Below are 12,993 nucleotides of genomic sequence, written 5' to 3' on the forward strand. Positions count from 1 at the left end.
CAGTCCCGATTAGCCTTCCTGTGCATAAAGTGGACTTAAAACACCAAATCAATCAATCAACCAAAACTGAAAACTGCATTTTTGGAGTTATGACCCTCTGGTTCTCATAGGGTGATATAGCAGAAGAAAGGGGATAATACTGTCACACAACCTGCCTAAATTACTCACTCAAATATTTCACAGCAAGAAAAAAATTAACATTACAGTGTACTAACTCTAATTGTGCATGAAGTCTATTAATTTCTGTCCCAAAAGAAAGAAAATGCTGAATTGTAACTACTGCTAAATGTTTCAAACATGGCAGCACTAGTCTATTTCCTAGGCAACAGATGATAAACAAATGTGTCACACCCAGAAATTAGGCATCCCACGAGAATCGAACTCAGTCATGCTATTCTACTACCATATTCCATCTACCAAAACATTCCTTTATTTTATTCATTGCTTTGCAATGTTAAGTTTTAAAGAAGCTTAAAAGAGCTGCTTGGACAAGGAAAACGACTTCGTTATCAAATAGCGAAACGCCACAACAGGATATAGGTTATCTTCGGTGACCGCAGTGGTCACAGATCTGCCCGCATTGGTTGATAAATCGCCTTGTTTGTTTGCCAAATGATGCAAGCACTGTCAAGGGTTATCAGAAGCCAAGCCGCAGAGAAAAATAATGAGCTACCACAAGCTTCCTGTTTGTTTGGAAAGTTGATGAGTCCACATGCCTCGACCACGTGATTAATTCCCAAGTTTTCCTTATACGCCTTCCTCAGCCAAAAACAACCAAAACGTCAACCTTCCATATATGGTAGATAGAACTTTCCAATTCTTTAGAAACTTGTAAATTCGTAGATTTTGACGTCAATCAGAGTTCGAAGAATCTGACGTAAGTTAGATAACCCCTATGGTGACAACGCCTTTTTGAGTAATATAAAAGCTCACTTTTCCTCCACAAAGTTAGTTCAAGTTCAGTCAATCTTCAGTCTTCAAGTCCTTTTGAGTCTTTTGAGATTCAGTGCCAGAGAGAGTTTTTAGTCTAGAGTCCCAGTTCGAACCCAGGTTCAACCCGGAGTTCAGAAGTTAGACTCAGAAGTAGTGATGACGCTATATTCACGAAGACAGTAAAAGCCGTAAGGTAAAGTATGTACTTCTGTATATTTTTGTATACCAGCAGGCCTAACGGGCCCATGTAAATTGAAGGTTCATCGTAAAACTCCAAAGGAAGGAGATTCGATCAGTCAGATCGATATGTACACTTCGAACGATCACTCATGGCGAGTGAACACATCAAATTCTGTATAAATTCAAATACTGTAACATTTACCAAAGAATATATGTTTATTAAGTTCACCTACGTGTTTCTCTCCTTATTGTCTTGGTTCAGAAGGTAATTGCATGCAAGTTCCTTTTCCAGAAGTCATAATCAGAAGTCATAATTGTAAGTCATAGTTTTAAGTCTTAACTCTTTGTAGTTAAGTGGTGGAACCCCCATAACTTGCCCTTTTCTCTTTGTATCTTGTACTCTTCTGCCGGGAGTACAGATGAGAAAAGAGTGTACAGCCCAAGAACCTAGTTCTGTGTCAGGTGAGCGCAGTGGCTGTGAGATCCCTGGTGAGCCCCGGCAAACATATGTCCCACGGACTCTGAGGATAGCCTAGTGGTAGACTTGGAGGTCTATGGTTCGAGTCAGGGTTCGTGACATATTAAATGGTGGAGGTGCGGGGCATCTCACCAAAAGTAGTAGTAAAAGTGAGAGCATCTCACCAAAAGTAGAAGTAAAAGTGAGAAGACATCTCACCAAAAGTAGTAGTAATTGTTTGTCAATTATTGAAATTATGACTCTGGAAATCCTTGGATGTCTGACCAAGAAATAAGACGCAGTGAGAGAATTGCATCACGTAGACAAATAGAGATTCCTTGTATACTTAGTGAGTGTAACGAGAATATATCTGAAAATAAGCCTCAAGTAGTCACAATGCCGACCGATTCAGAAAACGCTGGAGCAGCAACAGCGATGAGTTCAGTTCCATGTCACGGACGAGTGCCGTCCGTCCAACCAGATACGTTCTCAGGAGGTAAAGGTGAAAACGTAAGACAGTTTATTCAAACGTATGAGAGAGTTGCCACTATTCTAGGTTGGTCTGAAAGAGATAAAATTAAGTATCTTCCCGCGTATTTGAAAAAGAGTGCATCAGATTTTTGGGAATTGCATAGAAGCACCTTAGAAGAATTAAACCTCTTCTCAGAGCTTAAAGCGAAGTTGGAAGAAGCCTTTTCACCTGTCTACCCAGAAGGTGACGCATTGATAGAACTCAGTGCACGAAAGAAGGGTGATGATGAAACAATAGAGCAGTATTACTACTCTATGCTGAAACTTTGTCAAAGAGCAGACCCACACATGAATACCGAGAGTAAAATGAACTACATTTACAGAGGACTCAGTGAGGATCAAGTTGAGAAACTAGTCCCCATGAGACCTGAATCTTTAAGTGATTTACTTACAAATTTGCGACTAATGGAGAGAGCTAAGAAGCAAGCTTCTTTAACAAACAGTGCGATGTTAAAGAAACGGGGAACGGAACAGAAAGAAAAAGATGAACGGAAAGTGGATAATAAAGGGTCGAACACAGCCTTCACAAAGTCTAATCAAGGGTCCAATCAAATTCAGAATCAACCCCAAAATCGAACTCAGAATCAACAAATTCCGCAGAACAGATTCTTTCAAACCAGGTACAATCTTAGGCCCAGGTCAGAAAGACAAGATCTGCAATATCAGCGAGGAACAGGTAGGACATTTAGGAATCCACCTAGAAATGACTTTCCTAAACGTACTTTTACAGCGGAAGTAGCAGCTCAACCAAGAAATGAGTACAGAGGTAATAATTATCGAGGTAATAACAACAGAGGTAATAATTTCAGAGGGAATTCCAGACAGTTTAACCCTGCCGCCATGAATTCAAATCAGAATCCTAGAAACGATGATAAAAGTAACATTCAGTGTTTCTCATGCCGAAACTATGGTCACTATGCTAGGGAGTGCCCACAAAGAAAAAGGTCTGACTTCGATACCAGTAGACGAGATAATCAAGGTAATTTTAAGAATCAGAAAGGTGTACAAGAGTTTGTGCAGAAACAGGTAGAACATCAGGTTAATGAAATGTTAGCCGAAATGTTAGTGTCCGAATTACTTGGTAACGCGCGTTCGACAGGTAGGAATGACGCATCTTCCTCCTCGAACAGTGTAGGAACCCCAAACGAGTAATGACGAAGCGAGAAGGGGATCGCTTCGTAAATCAGGCGAATTATGTAAAACCCCTAAAACCAATAGAGAAATTGTTAAGATCTATCATATATGAGTCTCATCGTTATCCGAGACCACACTTGTATGTACATTTATTTGGGAAAAAGGAAATTGCTTTATTGGATACGGGATCAGAAATTAGTATTATAAATCCTGCATTGTTGCCAAAGAAATTCGTTAGTAAAAGTAAGAAGATTGGATTTGTGAGTATTCGTACTTTGCTTGATACCGATTCAGATTTATACCCAGTACATAGAGTGTTTTTCAGAGTAAACGGGTTAAAAATGTGGATTAATTTCGTTCTTATGGAACCGAAAGGAGAAGAAAATTTCTCGCCTATATTACTTGGTAGTGATTTTTGGAATAAGTATGTGAAATGGATCAGTCCTAAGGAAATCTGCTTAAAACGCCCAGGAGAATTCCAGCAAATGGAAAGAAGAATTCCGTTGGTGAAAATGGACAATAACGGCAATATTCCTTCATGTTCTGGTCTTGTAAAAGTTCTTAGTTTTCATTCACAAATTAAAGACAGGCAAGAAAGACGTTCGAATCAAGAAACTTCTATCGCTGATGCAACAGAAGCGATAAAAACGACCGAGTCGTCAAGCATAGATAAGGAGTGCGACTCCTCATTAGAATTGCGTAACAAAGAACCGCCAATTAAAACAAATCTAACCAAGCTCATTAATTTTATCAAGAAGTCGAAGCAAGCTAACAAGCCGCAAACTAATGAGATTGATAAGAAAAGCTTTCCAACGCCAACATATGCTGCCCACGTGATGTCAAAGCGACGCCAAAACATCACGCCACCAGGCAACAAACATGTGACGATGTCAGATTGTGAGCCCATGACGTCACAACAGCGATTAGGATTTAGCCACTCAAAGAAGCCAGTTGAAACTTCTAACCGCACCCAGTTGCGCACGCATATGACGCCATCATGCCGCCAAGAAGGGACGCATGATCAAGTCAACCAATCAGAAGCTACCTCAAGAAACGCCGACCGCACCCAGTTGCGCACGCAAACAAAAACGCAAGATAACTCAGAGCATAAAACTTTAGGAAAAGCTACGCTAAGACACAGTGAGTGCGAACTTAGTGAGTCTTCACGTTGTGATTTATCGTCAGCCATTGAGAAGCTACCAGCTACAGAAACTTCGAGTTCTCCAACTTCTTTACCAGACGAACAGGTAAATATTACTTCTTTGATAAGTTCAGGTTTTGATCAAAATTTTGAAGCCAGTTTGGAAGCCAGAAAAGAGAAAAGAAAGAGAAGGAAAGAAAAGAAAGTGTTTAAAGTGATGGTTAATACATTTCTTCCATCGCGCCAGCATACACAAATTGCTATAGTTCATCCGTTTACGACCACAGAAGAAAGTGACAGTGAATATTTATTGGAACCTTCCAATGGTCTATATAATCAGTTTAGATGTTTAGTGCCGAGAATGCTAGTTAAGCCTTCAGAAGTGAATTCCGTGCCGATAATTAATATGGGTTATACCAGTATTAATATCCCATCTGGGACAGTCATAGGAAAATTGGAGTGCATTTCACCACCAACGCAATCCAAAGTAAGATCTTGTTGTGCAGTAAATTTAGATGTTTTACACAGTGGAACTACACCAGGAAAGGAAGATGAACATGACTTAGCAAAAGAATTAGATATCAATCCAGACTTAAACTGCCATACTATTGTTATCCACACAATCATCAACCAATAAGTTATACTGCGAGACAACATTTTATTCTCCCAGGAGAACCGTTAATTACGATGAAAAAGATCATAATTAGGGAAAGTGAAAATCCCTGTAAAATCTTATACATCTATGAACTACGTAATATAGTTCGCGGAGATGAAACCCGCATAGTACAATACTTTACAGACCTTGTAAATGGTATATTGAGAGATCAACATCCTAACTTAGTGTTGCATCAACCAGGAAATCGTGTTAGTGATATTTGTCTGTTTGTACGGGACTATGGAGATAGGACCCCGAAACTGAATTTGTTTCCATATCATAGAACTGATCAAGGACTTGTGTATCAAGGAGATGAGTAACAGTATCTTTTTCTTCCTCCTCAGACACAAACCCAGAGAACCACAAGATTTTGATGGCTTTGGATCTTACAAATCCCGATATTTGGACTTGGATATTTGAAAACGTCTACGATCTTTTTAACATAGACCATTTATTGTTTAGAGGAACTTCTATGATTAAAGAAGGGACATTATTCGAGTGGAAACAATTCTTAGACGCTAATATTCAATTTGCCATACTACATGGGATTGATGTAAATGCTTTCCTTAAGAAAGTTGCACGTACTACAAAGGAATTTGTATTAGAGAATTTTCAGAAGTACGGAAGTACATGGTTATTTGCATCTAGTTTTGATAAAGAAACAAATACTATTAAGCTGATAGCACATATAAACCCCGAGAGAAATTTCAAAATCTAAAGTGAACTAAGGATTGTAAATTGTAGCATAGATTTCAGAATGGATTCTGAAAATACTTATAAAACTCAACTCGATCATCATTTGAGACGATATGCTCAACAGGAGTTAGAACTTTTACACCAGGAGACTATAACCATTAGTGATCCTAGTGCTAGTACTTGTTCAAATGCCACAAATAATGAAACTTTACCCTCAGGTATCACTTATAGTGTATTTGAAATAGACCTACCTCTAGCCACTTCTAGCCCAAAACCAACTTCAAGTAAAGAGACGGTAACAATTTTAGATTCATCGTGTTTTGAGACATTATCAGGGAGAGGGACTATCACGTTGAGCAGTGATGACCCTTCTTCCAAAGGAACCATCTCAATTTCTTCAGAGGACGAGAGTGATGTTGTCGAAGTCACTTCTAAGTGTTCGACATTGTCTATCAAAACTCTCTCCTCCGAATTTTCTGATTATTTAGAAAAAGCTCATAGTTCAATTGAATTAAGGCAAGCTCAATTGGATAAAGCAAAGAAAACTGAAAGTATGGAAAAGGTTAACGAAGGAGCAAGTAGCAGTAAAGATATTACAATCTCGAAGGAAACAGAAGACCCAAATTTGTCAGTAGCAAAAACCATAAAAGTGAAAGATATGTTAGAAATAGCCAGTCTTACTCATAAGTTTATGAAAGGCCCTTTTAAGAAAGCTTTCGTAGCCAGGGAGAATAAACATATTCCGTATGGTACGAATCTTTTGCCTATAGTCACACCAGAATCAATTCAAGGAAAATGTGTACTTGAGAGACATTACATGAATTATATTCGTTTTGGTTTAGCCTTAAGACCAGATAAGACAGACCGAGAAATGTGGTTACGACAGAGTGCCATCCAGTTGGATGACTATATACAATGTAGTATTAGGATGTACGGTGACAAGTGGAAATTTACTTGCCACTTTGACCCGACCATGGACAGGCTAGGATTTTACAGCCTGCCTACAGCACCATACCCTCTTGGAAATACTAGTTGGATTTTGAAAGCCAGCAATGGACTGAAGTTACCTAAAACTAACTAAGTACCCTAAGACTCTAAGCTAATGTTTTTATTAGTAAGATTACTAATCTTGTGCAAATAATTAATAAGTTTTATTTTTAGTCTTTCTAACCAGTTTCAGAATTCTTAGTGAACGAATTGGTAGAATTTCCAAAGATACCCATCAACCAGCCAGACCCAGATGAAACAGAGCCTGAAGATGTCACGTCTATTCTTTTTGGAAGTCTACTTCGGTATACTGGTAACTATTAGTTTCCAAGCAATTGGAAATCCATTACCACCCATACGTTTAGTATCAGGAGGATATTGGAATATAATTAGTGGAATAACGATGTATGAAGCGACCATACCTTTAGTATATGAAAACGTTTTAGTTAAACCTCCAGCTATAGAACCCAGTTTATGGAAAATCTCAAATTCAGAAAGAAGTCATTTATGTACCCAACACGAAGAAACCGATTCATTATTTTGTTTTATTGATGAAGCCATAGGTGAACTACAAGAAGCTTTTCTTGCTCATATAAATAAATCATCTTTAGAGTTTCCTACCGACGAATACTTTGAAAATGAACCAGCTCGTAAGAAACGAGGACTTCTGCCATTTTTGGGAGATTTCCTTGGATGGTGTTGCTCAGTAGCAACAGATAAAGAAATTCAAAGTTCTAAATTAGAAAATCGTAAATTAAAGCAAGCTATTTTGAAGATCACTAGAAGTTTGAAAACTTATGATAGAGATATCGTAACTATTAGACATGGTATAAAAGATATGGCTAAACAAATAAATAAATCATTAGATGCTGTTGAAGAGAAATTTGAACAAATTAGATCTTTAGAAAATTTTCATTTCACTGAATTAATGAATATGTCACAAAATTTACAATATAAAGGATTGTTAGAACAAATGAGAATGATGTTATTTCATAAAATTGTATTGAATCAAATCATAGAACAAGAGTATAGAGAGATTCAGAACGCATGTTTTCATAATACTCTACCCATGACTTCTATTAGACCACCAACGCTAAGGGATGATTTACTAAACATAATGGATAAAATATCAAAGAAAGGGTTTACGTTAGCTATCCCACTAAATAAATTAAGTCAATATTACAGTTTGCCAATTACCCAATGTATTTTCTCAGACACAAATGTAGTTTTTCATATCAAGATTCCTATAATTAGGATAGGAGACAGAGTGTTATTAGAACAATTTCAAACTGTACCCTTTAGATGGCATAATTCTACATGTATATTACTACATTCTACTAGTTATGCAGCCACTACGAGTACGAGTGTTAGAATGTTGTCAGGAACATTCCTTTCAACATGTAACCCTCATACCGATAAGTTATGTTACTTACCACGTTATGGACACGATGCTGTAATAGGCACCGGTTGCCCACAGAAGATTAGAGAGGGAGCTACCATAGAAGAATTAGCAAAAGTCTGTACATTCCAATGTACCCAGGGAAATCCAATAGTTATTACGGAAATTTCACCAGATAAGTATGTGATAACAAATGCATTAGATGAGATCGAAGTTACATGTAATGAAAATACACGTAAATTTCCTACTCATGGAAACCAACCCGGAGCTAGTGAATTAAATTTACCATGCACATGTTCTGCAAAGATTAGTGATGAAGTATTCATCCCTCAAACTTTTCCTTGCTCAGATAACGCTGAATCTAATTTTCAAATATCTAGAGTAATTCCAGCCAGTTGGTCTCATATACCCACCTTAAAAGTCACAGATATGAAGACTAAACAAGAAATGCTAGAGTTCAAATCATTTCAAGATTGTTTAGATAGTAACTGGACACAGAAATTACCACACATTTATATCAAACCTACGACTGAAAATCAATCTGCTACAGATAGAAAAGACTTGTTAAATGAAGTTGAAAACTTAGTTAACAGTATAGGAAATGATATTGTACCTTCAGATACAACAAATAATTTAATATTTTACCTTTGGAATGGAATTATTTCAATTCTACTGATGTGGTGTATTTTTAAACTAAATCGAACCAATCGATTAGTACAAAATGTTGCTATCCCTATGAGTACGATACCCGTAAGTCAAGTAGAAGCTCATGCTTGTGAACTTACAACTATCGAAGAAATTGCTGTTTACATATGTGTTGTAATAGCATTGTTAGTTATTGTAGTCACATTTTATTTGATATGGATGACAACTTGTAAAGAGATTAGAGAGTTCAAGGACAGAGCAATGTTAAGAGCAAATGTAAGATCAAGTCTCGATGAAACAAGAATAAGATTTCATAATCCAAATTTTGAAGGAAAGCCTAGTTGTATATCATTTGAGACTAGTGCTAATCCTACTATGGAACCACAACATTCGCAATTAAATAGAACACATTCATCCTGACTATTTACATTTGTATTTCTTATGAGTTTTTCACTATTGTCAGCATTGCAAATACCCACTTATGTAAATTCTGGTTTACAAATAGAAGAGTTAAGCTCTCCTATATATTATGAAACATCATTACCTATTATATATGAAATGACTATTTCGATTCAACAACCACATGTAATTGATTGGGAAAATGTAATTTCACATGTAGGTAACCATACCTTCAACGCCGATCCTCTTACATATGGTTGGCAATATTTCAGAGTTGAAAAATTGCATGTCAAAACGCTTTTTGTAGATAGAGAAGGTTATAATGTTATAAGAAATAAGATTTATGATTCACCAGCTTTGTCATGGTTAAATTTTAAAACATTATCAATTTGTACCAATGAAAATCTAATGATATTGATTAATTCATGTCAACAAAGAATTGTTCATCCAAAGTTAATTTCATTTGCTAAGCTTAAGCAAGATTTGTTGAATGTCCAACAAAAGGTCATAAAGACTAACCATTCTATAAGTATAGATGTTAATAATTTAGGTCAATTTTATAATTCACCTTTAGTAGAATGTGTAATATCCAAAAGTAAAGTATTGTTCGCTATCAAGATTCCAATAATCTCAAATGAGAGACATTTACGAAGTTTTTCTGTAAAACAGATTTATTTTAGGAAACAGACTGAGATCTGTAGTGTGTATAATGAAGATATAAATGTAGCCTATGATGATAATTCTAAGAGTTTATTAACCACTGAATGTGATATTGTTGAGAATAGTTTATGTTTCGTACATACGAAACATGGATTCTTAAGTAACTTTGAGAAATGTGTAATCGCTACAATAACACAAAACATACTAGAGATTTATAAGTTTTGCAATATGACTTGTACTAGAAACAATAATGATCTAGAGTTTTACAAGTTTAATGTTTCAACTCAAGCCTTTGTAGGAAACAGAAAATACAATCGTACTTTACGTATTGTATGTAAAGATATTGAATTCAACTTTCAAGTAGAATTTCAATATGGAGTTACCTTAATCCATTTAGGTTGCTCATGTCATATTAAATATGATGAAAGACTTCATATTAGAAGTACTTTTCCTTGTATCTTACCTGTAGATACTACAGCAAGTATAAGTCACTTAGTTCCATTAACATGGACCGATATGAAAAATGAGAATATAACTATACCTTACTTATGTCATAATAAAGAGTGTATTATAAATTTAAGACATACTAGATACGAGATATCTACCCTCTTATGGTTATCCATATTAACCTTACAGACTTATTTAATTGTATTTTACTTAATATGGAAAGTGTATATAAACACATGTGAATGTAAGAGACAAAAGTCTCATAGTGAGAGAAGGATAAGAGTAAAACCTATGAATATTTCACGACCGTTACCTTCTCCACCAGTTATTCATTTTGAGTCTGAAAGAAACTATGAAGAACCTATACACATAGTGAATCCTACAAATGAGCCAGGATATATCACTATGGACCAAATTTAAGAGCTTATCACTCTTATGTTATGAAGTATCTATGTATACTAATAGTTTGTGTATATGTTCCTTTGTACAGGATGGGAACCTGTAAAGACTTGTTGAGTTTTGCGAACTCCATTGAAACTAGAAAGATCAGATATAAAAAAAAACTCTTAACTTCGTTGTGTTTCAGTTAACAGTGCACGAACAATTTCACAGAAACTATAAACAGTGTTTATCACACAAAAACATGAGTGAACTCATATAGTGAAAACAGTGGAAGTCAAATTGTGTTTCCGAAAGGAAGAGACTGTGCATGACATACTTTCATTCTATATGTTTATGTATAACTATTTGGAGTATCTATATATATTTACAAAGTGTACTATAAAGTCCATATATATACGTAATCATTAGACATTAATTAAATATATCAATGTAATCAGTATATTCAATATAATAATCCTATGTAATCAACTAAAACTATATCCTTAAGTATTGTAAAGTATCTAGGTAATGCAATCAACGACTATATAGTTGATATATCAATATATAACGCTTTATCAACATCATATAATATCTATACATCTATAGTTTAAGTTGTTGAACTATATACTAATCAACCATATATCTATCTCATATATATATACTATCGTATCACCTCAGGTGAAGGGTTAATAACGGATCACACAAGGTGAAAAGTTGATGTGTTTTATGGTTTAAATATTCTTTAAGTCTTTAAGTTTCATTTCTTCTTTAAATTTTTGTTTGACTTTTGAACTTGGCAAGGTAGAGTGATGATCGTTGTTTCTCTCTGAAGAAAAACAAAAATCATCAGTTCTACTGATTACAGTAGTCAATTATGAGTATTCCAGGAATAAGCCCTGAAACCCTCATACAGCTCATGATAGCTGAAGATGACCCATATGTTAGATGGCATATAAATAAACAAGTAAGAAAAGCCAAAAATCGACGAGAACATAAATTGTTCACAGCATACCTAATGCAAAATCCGATTATGTCAACCGACAAATTTATTCAATACGCCTACGATAGAGCAAATATTTTCTATCGATACGGAGAGATTGAACCAATGTGTCAGCCTTTTAAAACAAACGTAGCAGCATTTATATGTTTTGCTTTAAGTAAATGTCGAAAGACCAAAGAAAAGAATTTGTTATATCAACATGTTCTAAAATGTATCTTTAGAGTTGTAGAAGAGTACCATGAAATTCTTGTATCACAAGATTCAAATATGTTTAGTAGTTTTACTTTGTTATGTACGGAAGAAAAGCCCTTCCCTACATTAATTGCATATTCACATGTATCTGAAACAGAACCTAAGCCCAGTTTGCTTAGAGCTCTTCTTACAGGTAATAGTGTAAGAATCTCGTTGGATCCTTTTGATCCTTGTCATACAAAGAAGAATATGTATGATGCTATGGAATTAGCATCACTTACCTTTTTGGTTAGATTATATTCATAAGTATGATCAGAAAACCCAGTGTAACCTAAACATTATAGAATTTACTTTATTCATTTACCTATCATTTATTTGCTTATATAATGTTGGTATTAGTATTAGTGTTTACTGCACAAAAGCAGTCAGTTTAAGTTCGTTTAACAACTAACTTAATGCAAACAAATATAGTATAATTATAATTTGTACGGCTAAAATGATTTGTGAAATCTAGTGAATATAGCTTCAACACACCTCAACTTAAAACATTCAAACACCGAAGATGAAGCAGAACATCAGGAGATGTTTCCATCTAAGGTGGAGGGTATTGTCACACCCAGAAATTAGGCATCCCACGAGAATCGAACTCAGTCATGCTATTCTACTACCATATTCCATCTACCAAAACATTTGCAATGTTAAGTTTTAAAGAAGCTTAAAAGAGCTGCTTGGACAAGGAAAACGACTTCGTTATCAAATAGCGAAACGCCACAACAGGATATAGGTTATCTTCGGTGACCGCAGTGGTCACAGATCTGCCCGCATTGGTTGATAAATCGCCTTGTTTGTTTGCCAAATGATGCAAGCACTGTCAAGGGTTATCAGAAGCCAAGCCGCAGAGAAAAATAATGAGCTACCACAAGCTTCCTGTTTGTTTGGAAAGTTGATGAGTCCACATGCCTCGACCACGTGATTAATTCCCAAGTTTTCCTTATACGCCTTCCTCAGCCAAAAACAACCAAAACGTCAACCTTCCATATATGGTAGATAGAACTTTCCAATTCTTTAGAAACTTGTAAATTCGTAGATTTTGACGTCAATCAGAGTTCGAAGAATCTGACGTAAGTTAGATAACCCCTATGGTGACAACGCCTTT

General features: G+C 35.7%; 1 protein-coding gene across 1 annotated transcript in view; it reads right to left on the reverse strand.

Annotated features, from left to right (window-relative positions):
- The window catches only part of geminin (geminin DNA replication inhibitor), a 39,296-nt gene that overhangs the window by 11,848 nt on the left and 14,455 nt on the right, over positions 1 to 12,993 (reverse strand). The window lies entirely within an intron of this gene.

Source organism: Lepisma saccharinum, chromosome 6 (genome assembly GCF_977018435.1).
Source record: "Lepisma saccharinum chromosome 6, izLepSacc3.1, whole genome shotgun sequence".
Taxonomy (NCBI): Eukaryota; Metazoa; Arthropoda; class Insecta; order Zygentoma; family Lepismatidae; genus Lepisma; species Lepisma saccharinum.